At 64.7% G+C, this 12,644-nt stretch overlaps 1 long non-coding RNA gene across 2 annotated transcripts; it reads right to left on the bottom strand.

The window, feature by feature from the left end:
* Positions 1-2,531: 2,531 nt before the first annotated feature.
* Positions 2,532-9,405, bottom strand: LOC144302035 (uncharacterized). Of its 2 annotated transcripts, none has more exons than XR_013368944.1 (2): positions 9,283-9,405; positions 2,532-3,578 (listed from the first exon to the last, which is right to left on the bottom strand). It is a non-coding gene; the product is annotated as an uncharacterized LOC144302035 (long non-coding RNA). The 2 variants fall into 2 exon arrangements; XR_013368945.1 differs by lacking the exon at positions 9,283-9,405 and adding an exon at positions 3,891-6,237.
* Between the last annotated feature and the right edge of the window lie 3,239 nt (positions 9,406-12,644).

Raw genomic sequence — 12,644 nt, forward strand, 5'->3', positions numbered from 1 at the left:
CCAAGGCGACCGGGTTCCACCTGGAATTCAGGAGGCACCGTCATTAACCTTGGTTGCTCTCCTCCCCGCCTACGGCGCCCTGCGGCTTGGGGCCCCCCACGGAGGGCTGGGGGCACCTCGCAGGAGCCCAGGCCGGCGGGCGAGGGCGGGGGGCTCGTGCTGCCAAGCGGGGCCGTGGCGCTGCGACAGCCAGCCTCCTGCTGCCCCGGACACGGGCACCCCTGGGTCCCCCCGCAGGCCCCACTCTGACAAGCCACCGTCCGCGCCGGGGACCGTGGCTTGGATGTCGGGTCCTGCCTGCAGTCCCCTGCCATTTCCAGCGACTGCCGCGGCCCCCTCCCGGCCCCCACCCCAGGAGCCCGCTCCGGGAGGCCCCAGACTGTGAGTCTTCCCGGGAGGGAGGAAGCAGGCCTCACACCGCCTTCTCCAGCTGCAGAGACGGGGCTCTGAGGTGCGGGGGGGGGGGGGGGGGGGGTGCAGAGCTCTGGAATGGGCCTTTTACGCAACAGCGGGAGGAGGTGCGGGGTCGGAGGGGAGGGGAGGGGAGGGATGGGCCGGGTCGGCTTGGGGAGAAACCTATAAGGCTTTGAATCCACTGTGTGGCCACAGGGCCCTGAGCCTGCACCTGCTCCTGGCAGCCCCTGCTGGGCGCAGTGTGACCCCCACCCCCACCCCTCTGCACCACAAAGGCAGTGCTTTGCCAAATTCTTTCCCTCAGGATTTGTACCTCCTTGTAATAGCAACGTACCAAGTGGGTGGAAGTTTCTAGAAATTATACATACAGCGGGAGAAAACTCGGAGTATTAGGAGCATCCCTTGCAAGGGCTTTTCCAGAGCCTCAGCACCCCTCCCTCCCCGCTCTCCTCTGCCTCCGCCCCGACCCCAGTCATGTCCCCGAACCCACGACCTGCTTCCTGCCACCAGCGATGGGTGTGCACTTGCCGAATGTACACACGGCGTCACACGGTGCACGCTCCGTCTGGCCTGCCTTCGCTTCATCAGCGGTCTTGGGCTCCGTCCCGCCGTGGCGCACCCTGGCCCCCTGCGCCTTCCCCGGGGCCAGCCCTTCACCTCCCGGGGCGTGTTTGTTTGGCTCCCGGTTTGGGGCGATGACAGACGGAGCCCCTAGAGCACGTGTGCACGCGTCTTCCACAGGTCGGTGCTTTCCTTTCTCTACGAGCGCCGTGGTCAGATCCTGTGCCCGCCGTGTGCTCGGCTTCTAAAGAAACTTCCAGACCGTTTTCCTAAAGAGGGCATCAGTTGGTCCTCTCGCCACCAAGGACCGCGAATTCCCGCTCATTCCCAACCGCGTCCGCCCTTGGGAAGGTCAGTCCCGTGGATCTTAGACTTTCTCATTAGTGCACGGCGGCATCTCGCTGTGGTTTGCACTCGGTTTCCCGGGTGACCAATGACGTGCACCTGCTTCCCTCTTCGCTGTCAGTGTGTCTTCTTTGGTGAAATGTCTATTCATATTTTTTGCCCTTTAAAAAAAAAAACTGGGGGATTTGTCCTCTTGTATGGGTTTAGGGCGTTCTCTACATACTCTGACGTAAGTCCTTCGTCACGTACGTGCTTTGCAAAGACTTGCCTCCCGGTCCGTGGCTTGTCATCTGCTTCTTAACGGAGGCTTCGGAAAAAGCAAAAGTTCTTAATTTTGATGGAGTCCAACTCATCCGCTTTCTTTCACGGCTCACGCGTTCGGTGTGGTAGCTCAGGAATCTTTCCCTAACTCACGGTTATAAATATTCGCTTCTGTTTTCCTCTAGAAAGGTCACAGTTTTAAGGTATATATTTAGGTCTACGATGTTGAGCTACTGTTGAGTACATGGCCAGAGGTACGGGTCAAAGTTCCCTTTGTGTGCCTTTGGACACGCAATGTGTGGGAAAGACCCTCCTTCCTCCACTGACTGTCTCTGCACCTTTGTTGAAAGTGGTCTGTCTATTTCTGGGTCTGTTTCTGGACTTTCTATTCTATTCCATTCATATATTGTCTTCCCTGATGTCAACATGCACTGTCTTGATTGTGATAGTTTTTTTTTAAATCTTTATTTATTTATTTATTCATGAGAGACACACAGAGAGAGGGGCAGAGACACAGGCAGAGGGAGAAGCAGGCTCCCTGCAGGGAGCCCAATGTGGGACTCGATCCCAGGACCCTGGGGTCACGCCTGGGCCAGAGGCAGATGCTCCACCGCTGAGCCACCCGGGTGCCCCAATTGTGATAATTTTATATTAAGTCTTGAAACCAGGTGATATATGTCCTCCAAACTCACTCCTCTTTACCCCATTTAGACTAGGTATTGTAGGACTTTTACATTTCCCTAAGCACTTGATAGCCCGCTTGTCAGCTTCTGCAAGAGTCTGATATGACGTTGGTTGGGATTGCTCTGGGGGAGCAGATCTATTTGGGGAGAACGGACGTCTGAACAAAACTGCATCTTCCCATCCATGAACATAGTTCATCTCTCCATTTATTTAATTCACCTTAACTTCCTTCAGCGATATTTTGTCAACTACAGTCAGAACTTGCACATTTTTAAAAAAGATTTTATTCATTTATTGATGAGGTACACAGAGAGAGGGAGAGAGAGGCAGAGACACAGGCAGAGGGAGAAGCAGGCTCCATGCAGGGAGCCCGACGTGGGACTCGATCCCGGGACTCCAGGATCACGCCCTGGGCCAAAGGCAGGTGCTAAACCGCTGAGCCACCCAGGGATCCCTGAGAACTTGCACATTTTTTGGATAAGATCTATCCCTAAATATTTCATATTTTGGGTGTTCTCTTTTATTTAGATTTTGGCTTGTAAACAGAATACACGGTACTTCTGCACGATGATCTTGTATTAACCTTGCTACGTTCACTAGTCCCAGAAGTCTTCTGCACATTTTCATAGGACGGCCCAGACACTGGGTTCTGATTGTGCAGAAAGACAACTAACTACTTCCTTTCCAATCTGGATGCTGTGTTTTCCTTTTCCCTTCCTGTTGCACAGGGTGGGATGTTCAGAATGATGATGAACCAAAGTGGTGAGAACAGACATCCTTGCCTGCTCCTGACCTCATGGGCTGAATCGTGTCCCCTAACACTTCCTATTATGTTGAAGTCCTAACCAACAGCACCTCAGAAGGTGAGGCTCTTTGGAAATAGGGTCACCGCCGATGTTGTTGGTGAAGATGGGGTCGTCCTGGAGAAAAGGGACCCTAAACCCAGTATGACTGTGTCCCCGAGAGCGTGGACACAGACGTGCACACGGGGAGAAGGTCGTGTGAGGATGAAGGCAGAGGTCCTGGTGATGTACCTACAGGCCAAGGACCAGCAAACACTGAAAGCTGCAGGGGATCCTCGAACAGATTCTCCTTCACAGTCCCAGATGGGGCCAACCCTGCCCACACTGGGATTTTAAACGTCCAGCCTCCAGGATGTAAGACAATAAACCACTCTTGCTTAAGCCTTCCAGGGTGGGTGCTGGGTTATAGCAGCTCCAGCAGATTTAGGGTGGGAGAAGCATCCAGGCCTGCACCAGTCAGTGGGTATCGGCTATGAATTCTTCATAGATGCCCTTCATCACATTGAAACCCTTGTACAAATAAAATAATAAATGAAATTAAATGAAAAGTGGTGCTGATCCGTGTCCAGGTGGCATGGCCTACCAGGTGTGCTCACTCCTCTCTGCAGCTGCACTCCCAGGTGCTGCTCACTCCGCCTGCCCACAGGACACGGTCAGCGGCCACTGTCCTCTTGCCCCAGCTGGCCGTGGGGACACTGGGGCACGAGCCTGCTTTGCCCCAGGGGGCTCCTTGGCCCTGGGCAGGACAGTCTCCCTGGCCTCCGCCACCCCAGCTATGACACGCCGCGGCAAGGTGCTCTCCGTGGCACGATTGCAGCTCACCTGCCTGCCGTCCGGCCAATGCAAAGCCGCCCACAGGCGCAGGTGCGGCATCTGCTCCCCCGGACTGAGCGTGGACCACGGAGTCAGCAAGCAGCTAGCTCCTCGTCCAGCGCTCCTCGTCTCCAGGGCGTGGAGACCCGGGCCTGCGGGCCGGGAGCTGCCGTCCCAGAGGCAGGCCTGTCAGGGTGACGGTGCTGGTGCTGCAGGGGATGTGGTGGGCAGCGAATGAGTCTGGGGGGCGCAGGGAGCCTGAGGCGCCAGCTCTGGGGTTTCGAGCCTGCAGTGTCGGGGGCCCCAGGTTTCTGCAGAGTCTCTCCTGGGACACATCTGCATTCCCGGGGCGGGGCTCAACAGTTGGCCTGGAGAGCGCCCCCCGGGGGCCCCCGCGTGCCAGAGTCCAGTGTGGCCCCTCTGCCAAGCCGCAGGGACCCTTTCGCCCTGAGCCTGGTGGAGCGTGGCTGAGGGACACTCAAGGGAGCCTCAGAACATGGAGGGGTGCTTCCCAGGCTTCCGGAAGTCACGTCCTCCCGTCCAGCCGCCCACCCACACAAACCTAACCCGAGACCCTGGGTGGTCCCGGCCTGGGGTGCCCCACACTCTCCCTCCCGCCCTCTCAGGGGGAAGTGCTGTTGGTTTTGAAAGTAGCCCAGAGGCAGGCCAGACAAGCAGCAACATGCTGCGCAGAGGGTCCCGGGGCCCTGGCCCCCCACCCACCGGGGCTCCGAGACGCCCCGACCCCCGCCGGAAGCCCAGGCTTCTCTGCAGGCCTCTCTCCGCCCTGGCCAAGCACCTACGCCAGCGGAGCGGCTCCGGGGGGATGTCCGTGCGCCCCCGCCCCGCCGGTGGAGCTGGCACGTGGGGGCGCCGCCGGGACAGGCAGGGCTGGCTGTCTGCCCAGCCAGGAAGAGCTTCCTGCCCTACTGACGGCCCGGCTCCGGCGAGATCGCATTTCAGCCGCGACAAAGGCTGGTAATGGAGGCGCTGGCCCAGAAATGCCCTTAAAAGGCCGAGGCCGGCCAGGCTCCGCGTTCCCAGGGGGAGCGCAGGGGGCCACGGGGGCGCCGACCAGGGCCGCCCCAGGAGCAGTTGCTGGTCACCATGGCGACGGCCGTGCTGGTCCATTTATAACTCCTGCTGGAGCCGGCGGCCCTGCCCACACCCTGCACACCTGGAGCCTGGTGGCCCCGCTTGTCACTGGCCTCCCAGTCGGAAAACAGCCACCTTCACCTGCCACTGACCACACTCCTGGTCGCTGCTGCCAACCGTGTGCCGGGGGGAGTCCAGGGCCCTTCCCTGTCCCGACCACCTGCTGGAGTAGGTGGGGTCAGGAGTGACCTCTGGCCTTTATCTGGGTGAGATCCGGATCCTGAACCTTGCTCAGAGCTCCTCCAGCCCTGTGGCCTGTCTGCTTCCTACCGGCTCTCCTGCCCCCCGGCCTTTGCACAGCTGGAGCTGTCCCCTGTGCCGACTGCCCGTGCCCTTCATAGCTTTCACCCAGCAGCGGTGTCTCAGCACCATGATCCACCCCCCCCCCCCCCGTGCCCTCCCAGCCCACTTCCGCGGGGCCCTGCACCGCCCTGGTGTTCACTGGGGCAGTGGCCAAAGGACCAGGAAGGGGAGCAAGTGGGAGAGAGAAAGGTCGGGGACACGGAGGCTCCTCCAGAGAGCAGGGTTCCAGGACGCTCAGAACCAAGGCAAAGTCCCCACGTGGGCCCAGCCATGCGAGGGTGCGAGGGTGCGAGGGTGCGAGGATGCGAGGGTAGAACTGGCGCCGCAGGGCAGGGGCGGGCAGGGCCTGCGCTCCCCGGGGCTCCCCTCACCTCTCTCTCCCGGCATAGCCTGCACTGTGTCCCCAGGCTCCCACCCTCCTGCAAGCCTCCCTCTGTCTGATCTGGGCCTTCAGCCGGACGCCCCCTGACCTCCCGGGGCCCCCCAGCGACCAAAGGACAGTGTCCCTTGGGGGACAAATGCGCCACCCACAGCAAAGGCCAATCCCACCGCCCCCCTCGGGCCCACGTGGTCTCGGCGCCCCCCGCCCAGCCCCGCAGGCTCAGGGCCGTCAGGGTGAAGCCTCGGGGCCCAACCCCAAGATCCGGAGATGCAGAGGCCACTCAGCGAAGGCCGCGGGGCTCGGGGGCTCGGGGGCTCGGGGGCTCGGGTCCCGGCCCCACCCCGCAAGTCCTGAGACTCGGTTGGTGCACGCCGGAGCCTGGGCGCCCCAGCCCGAGTCGGAGCGTCTCCTTTGAGGCGGAGAATCGGCCACGCCGGTGCACTGGCCGTCCTGGGGAGGCCTGGGCTGCCTCCGGGGACACACTGCTGCCCACGGCCTTGGCACCGCCCTGCGTCCCCGCCGAGCCCCCCACCCCCAGCCGGGTCCCCGGCCTCGCAGGCTCCTCCGGGCCCCGCGTGCAGCGGAAGCTGCCCCAGCCGTGGCCCCTCGACCCTCGCGTGGACGCTGCTCTCGGCTCCCAGGACACAGCCCAGCCCCCAGCCTGGCCCCGTGCTTCCTGGAGACCTTCCGCAGGAAGCCCGGACAGCGACCCCGTTTCCCCGGTTCCCGGGGGCGGCAGGGCGCACAGTTTGGGGCCCTCCCGGCGGCCTGGCCCCGAGGACGAGGACGCCACCGCTGCCCTCCGGGAGCCGCCGAGGCCCCGCGCCGCCCGGGGTCCGAAACCTGCCAGAGAGGACGGCGGGGAGGGCAGCCCGCCCGGCTCAGCGCAAGGATGGAGGCGCCCCGCAGCCCCCCGCAGCCCCCGCAGCCCCCCGCCGCCCGCAGCCTGCCCCGGACACACGGACACGCGGCTGTCGCTGGCAGGCAGGAGTCCGGGGTGGACGGAAGACAGACGGGGCGGACGGAAGACAGACGGAGGACTCCGCCCTCCCCCTGCCGCGGCGGCCTGGGTGAGAAACAGAGGCCTGCGCCCCTACGGGCAGGTCACGGGGTGCGGGGGGCGCCCGGGCTGTCCCTCCTCCTCCCGCCTCTCCCGGAACCAGGGGCGCAGAGCCTCCACTGGTGCCACACCTGCACCTGTCCACGCAGGCGCCCTGCAGCTTCCAGGACGCGGTGGCGGGTGCACCTGGCGCTCACCCAGGGCCCCCCACCCCGGCCCAGCCAGGCAACCTGCGCCCGCCCTGGGCCATCAGCCCCTCTTTGTTCATCATGTGCACCATCCACGCGAGGTCGGCTCGGTCCTGCACTGGGCTGCACGGTCCCGGCGCGGGGTCCCTCCGCTCTTCCCCTCAACCGAGCGGTGGGGTGTGGGCGGGGCTGAGGCTACTGAGCTCCCGCGGGGCCTGGGGCAGCTCGGCCCCCCACACCGCCCCCACGGCACCGACACCTGCTACACCTGACAGGTGTGGGGACGACTGACATTGAGCCCCTCTTCCCGCGCTTACGTCTGCCCGCGACTGCCGCCCGTGTGTCCACGGGGCTGTGGATCTGCCTCGGGTTTGTGGGATCTTTTCATGCACCGACCCTGTCGGCTCAAAGTGCTATAGACCCCTCTCCCGGGGTGTGGCTGCTCCTGCATCTCCCCAGGGGGGCTCAGCAAACTGACGACCTTAGGGCGCTCCAGGCTGCCTCGCGGCCCGCCTCCAGCTCTGAGGCTCTGAGCGGCTCACCCAGCACCCCTCCACCAGCTCAGCGCGGGGGCAGTGCTCCCCTCCTCCTCTGCAGATGTGGAGGCTCCTCCCTCCGGGGGAGAAATCGGTCAGGAGAGGACCCTCCCCGGCCGCCACTCCCCCTCCCCCGCTGCTGGCTGCAGCCAGACCGCTTTGGGGGCCAGCTGCCCGGGGTGACAGGTGGGCTGGGAAAGGTGTCTGGGGCACAATCATCTCGGAGGGGAGGGGCACCCCAAAACAGACCAACCACACACTCGGCCAGGGCTCCTCAGCGGCCCAGGCTGGACGGAGTCCCCAGGAGCCGGGGCCACTGGAGCCCCGACCCTCAGGACGGTGGCGGGCTGGTGGGGCTGACCCAGCAGGGGCTGGAGGCTGGGCCGGCCCAGGCGGCCCCCAGTGCTGCTGCCAGTGTGAGAGTGGGTGGCCCTCGAGGACACAGGCCCTGGACTGGCCTCCGCGCTCCACGCTGCCTGTCCTCACAGTATGTGGCCATCGTCTTGGCCCTGCGAGCACGTGAACCCAGGCCCGCGGGGTCAGCGGGAAGGGCAGCGGGAAGACAGGGCAGCAGCTGCAGCAGGAGAAGCCGGCTCCGCGGGGCTCCCGGCTGTGCCCACAAAGCTCTGGTCCTCCACTCACCGCCACGGGGACAGGGACGGGACGGCCGCAGGGGAAGGGAACAGCGCCTGTGGGGCCGAGTGGGGCTGTGGTTATGGTCCCTGCTCTTCCTCAGTGCTGCCCAGCCCCTCAAACAGTGCAGCAGTGGGGGGGGAGGGGAGGTGGGATGGAGGGAGGGGGTGATGGAGGGGGGATGTGGGGATGGAGGGTGGAGATGGAGGGTGGGGGTGGAGATGGAGGGTAGGGATGGAGGGTGGGGAGAGGTGGGGATGGAGGGTGGGGGGAGGTGGGGATGGAGGGTGGGGTGAGGTGGGGATGGAGGGTGGGGGGAGGTGGGGATGGAGGGTGGGGATGGAGGGTGGGGTGAGGTGGGGATGGAGGGGGGCAATGGAGGGTGGGGATGGAGGGTGGGGAGAGGTGGGGATGGAGGGTGGGGATGGAGGGTGGGGTGAGGCGGGGATGGAGGGAGGGAATGGAGGGTGGGGATGGAGGGTGGGGAGAGGTGGGGATGGAGGGTGGGGATGGAGGGTGGGGATGGAGGGTGGGGTGAGGCGGGGATGGAGGGTGGGGATGGAGGGGAGGAGGGAGGGGGATGGAGGGGGGGATGGACCACTGAGCTCTCAAGGCCACTGAAGCCTGTGCTTCTTCCCAGCTCAGGAAGGGTGTGTCCGGGCAGCGTGTGGGTCGCTGGGGGGAAGCCTGGGCAGGGCAGGGAGGCCTGTTCCCTCCTTCCCTGTCCTTGCCAGCAACACCCGCCTCCCACGCAGCCTCCCACGGCCTCCCCAGGACGAACTCCCCTAGTTCCAGGTGGGCAGGGCACCAGCCGTACTGCTCTGGCTCCAAGCTCTGGGGGACAGCATCCATCCCATTCCCTAGCAAAGCCAGGAAGCCGCCTTGCCACCCTGGCGACCCCCCCTCCGGGTGCTCTAGTGGAGAACCCCTGAGGAGGGTTCAGCTGGGGCTTGGACACAAAACCTGAGAAAGGCAGCAATCCTCGAAGGAGAAGCAGGGAGGGAGTCCCCACCCCCCACCCGGTGGTGCACATGCAGAAGTGTGGCCCAAGCCCACCCGGGGGCCAGACACCTGTGGGTCCCCTCGGAAGCCTCTCCTGTAAGCCCAGCAGGGAGCAGTGGAGCCCCCGGGAGGGCATGCCCACCTGTGAGCAACCAGGGTTTCCAGGTCACCCTTTGAGAACCTTCTTCCTTTGCGTCTCCTAAGAAAGTCACTGTTGTCGCTCCGGGGGCAGGAGAGGAGGGGATGGTGCGCTTCGAACAGCAGGAAACTGCCGAGCGTGGGAGGGGACGGATGGGTCTCTGCAGCGCCTGGCACAGCCTGGCACCAGCCAAGCCATCGCACAGGAGAGGACGGAGCTCAGCACCAGCTGTCGACAGGGCAAGCTCCACCAGCCTCCTCCAGAAGGTGCCTGGGGTGGACGCAAGGTTCACGGGCAGCTAACGCAGAGCCCGGGGGAGGCCCCACAGCACAGAGGGGCCGGGCAGGTGCGGCGTCGGCTGGGCAACTCGGGCCTGCCAGCTGCTCAGCCTGCCACCCTCCACAACCCACTCCGCCCCTGCTAACGGAGAGGCGGGACAGGAGGGGGCTGGTGGGGGGGTCCCCAGGTGGCACAGCCCCATGGTGAGGTGGCCTGCCCCCTGGCAGGGTTCACTCAGCTAATACTCCGTGCCTATGGGTGCCACGCAGGTCCCGGGCCCCCCTCTCAGGACGAAAAAGCCGCATAAGTAGCAAGAGCCGTGCCGGCTGGTGCAGGCATCCACGGTGCTTGGGGCAGCGGAGCCCGGGCACGACAGGTGGGCCGCACGCCCGCTCCAAGTGCCACGGGACATCACGGAAAATGTCTAAGCAAGGGGATTACGTGGTCAGGTCTATGTTCCTAGAAGACGCAGCTGGCTGCTGGGTGGAGAGCGCACAGGGCACCGTAAGGAGGGATACTGAGCAGGAGCCCAGGAGGCCCTGACGCCGCCACACGCGCGGCCCCGGGCCAGGGTCATCGCACCTGCTTTTCCGCCAGCTGCTGCCCCCGGCGTTGGGTGCGGCGGTCCCCCCGGGCGGCACCCAGCCACCGAGCTGGTCCAGCTCTGCCAAGGGAGTGCGGCAGTGGGGGAGCGGGTGAGGATTTGTCGGGGGGGGGGATGCCAATGCTGGCCCCAGAGGGAAGTTTTCTCAGTGGGAGAGTGGGGCAGGCCCCGCAGCCCTGGCCGGAGTGGCCGGAGTGGGGGTCCCCGAGCAGGTGAGCAGGAGTGTGGGTGAGGGCGGGCAGTGACGCCTGAGGCGACCAGTCTTATGGGGTCTGGCTGAGGGTCTGGGTGACCTGGGTGGCAGGTGGGACTAGTGCCCGGTACCCGTGGCTGATGGTTTCGACGGCTGAGCCACAGAGACGAAGCGGTGAAGGGGCAGGGCCACGTTCAGACGGGAGGCTCGGAGAGGCGGGTGGAGCAGGAGCTTTGCCCCCTGCGGGACTCCAGTTAACACAGACACAGGCGCCCGCACCCCGGCCAGCCGCAGGCTCCTGGGCGCGGGGCCCTCCCTTCCCTCCTGCTCGGGGCTCAGCTGTGTGCACACCCCCGGCCTCTCTCCAGACTGCCCCCCGCCGGGACCGAGAACTCCCCCGGCCTCCTCCCGCTCAGAGGCGCTCAGAGGCCCCGTCCTGGTGGGCAGGACCCCGCGGAAGTGAATCAGGGAACATGAGGGACGGGGTCGGGACGTGGCCCCGAGATGTCGCCACGGCCCCTCCTGGCCTAACTCGGAACAGGTCTGCAATCCCGCGTGTGAGCCCAGGACTAGGGTGTTTGTGCGCACACGCGCTCGGCCCTCCCAGCTGTTCCCAAGAAGGGCTCCAGCCTGCAGGAAAATTCTAGTAACCAGCTTTCTAGGAAGTGGCGGGGGGTGGGGTGGGGAGGACAGTCTCCAGGAAGGACAGAGCTCAGGGAGCAGCTGGGCAAGGGCAGTACGCTGCTGGAACATTCCGCTGCCAGGGAGCAGGAAGGCCCTGGGTATCCTTGCTCGGAGCACCCTTCCCTGCCGAACGCTGGCCTTCGTGGCGGCCCTCTCTGCCCTCCGACCCTGAAAGGCCTGAGGGCCCGACGCCTGTGTCCGCCGCCCCAGGCTCCGCACACGGCCCGGCTGCGCCACGGCCGCCTCCCACCCGCTGTACCAGCAGGAAAAGCCCTGGCGCCAAGGAGACTTCGGCCACGAAAGAAGGGCCCGTGGGCCCATTCCTGCCGCTCCTGTCACTCCAACCCTGTCGGGGCGTGCCCGCCACGGTCCCCAGGCTGCCACACGAGAAGTGGGGGCCGGGGAGCGGGTCTCGGCAGGCTTTACCTTCAGGAGTGTGAGCCCTGTGGCAAGGTGACGTCCCTTCACTGGCCTGACCTCCCGCCGTGCGGGGTCACCGCAGGGCACGACCGCCCACGCAGGCCCAGTAATTATCCCCCGAATCAGGCCTCCCCACAGCAGCTACTGGCCCAGTTCCAGCACGCAGCTCAGACATTCTCAGGGGCAGGAGAGAAGCGGGGGCCCCAGCAGGAGACCAAACGCTGAGTCCAGCGCAGTCCCCGTGTCCCCGACTTCCCCGGGACGTCCTCCCTCCAGAACGTCCTTTCCTCGGGGCAAGCGGCCCTCACGGGACGTGGTGCTTCTGTGGTCCACACGCCGGGACCCGAAGGCCACGCCTGGTGGAGAACCCAGGACACAACCCGAGGCCACGCTGGGGCCCGGCCAGCCTGCCAGCGCCTCGGGGACCCCGGCCGCCTGCTCCCCACCACCTGGCACCCCACCCTGTCCTCTGCCCAGAATCCGCCTTCCCACCTGCAGACTCCCCCCGACTCCCCGACTCTGCGCCCCTCCAGCCCTGGCTCCCTTGGTCGAGGCAGCTGCCCCTTTCTGCTGTGCTGCTCCAACCATTATATGGTGTTCTTGGATCACGGAGGGACACGGGCCGTGGAGGCCTGTCACCGTGGGAACGTGCTCTGGTCTTCCAGGCTGCAGTTCCCCCCGGGCCCCCGTCGTCCCCGCCGTCCGCCGCCCTCTGTGAGTACAGTCCCTGTTCACAGACTGCTGCGCTGGATAATTTGACCCCCGCCCCTGGAAAGACAGTACCTACGGATCTGTAAACAACAGAAACCAGATGAAATGTGGTTGGTTTTCTTGGTGTGCACATCTTCCAGTCCCTGGGAACCCGGAAGCAAAAATATGGCCCCTTCGCCCAGCCAGCAGCTCCGGCCCTGCTGCCCCACACTCTCTGTTCTGGAAGCGGAAACTCCGGGAGCTACCCCCCACTCCAGCCCCCCAGTCGGCGCAGCAGCCCCCGGGGGAGGCCGAGCCCTCCCAGCACAGAAACATAGCTTCCTTCTGGGTCGAGGCTGCCTCTCCTGAGCAGGGCAAAGTGTAACCCAGAGCCAAATGTTCCAGAAGGACTTGGAAAAGAGGAAGCATGTGCTGCTGAGCAGGACAGGAGTTGTGAATCTGTGGGACAAGCGAAGCCACCAGGCTGCCCGAAGT

Source organism: Canis aureus, chromosome 30 (genome assembly GCF_053574225.1).
Source record: "Canis aureus isolate CA01 chromosome 30, VMU_Caureus_v.1.0, whole genome shotgun sequence".
NCBI classification, from domain to species: Eukaryota; Metazoa; Chordata; class Mammalia; order Carnivora; family Canidae; genus Canis; species Canis aureus.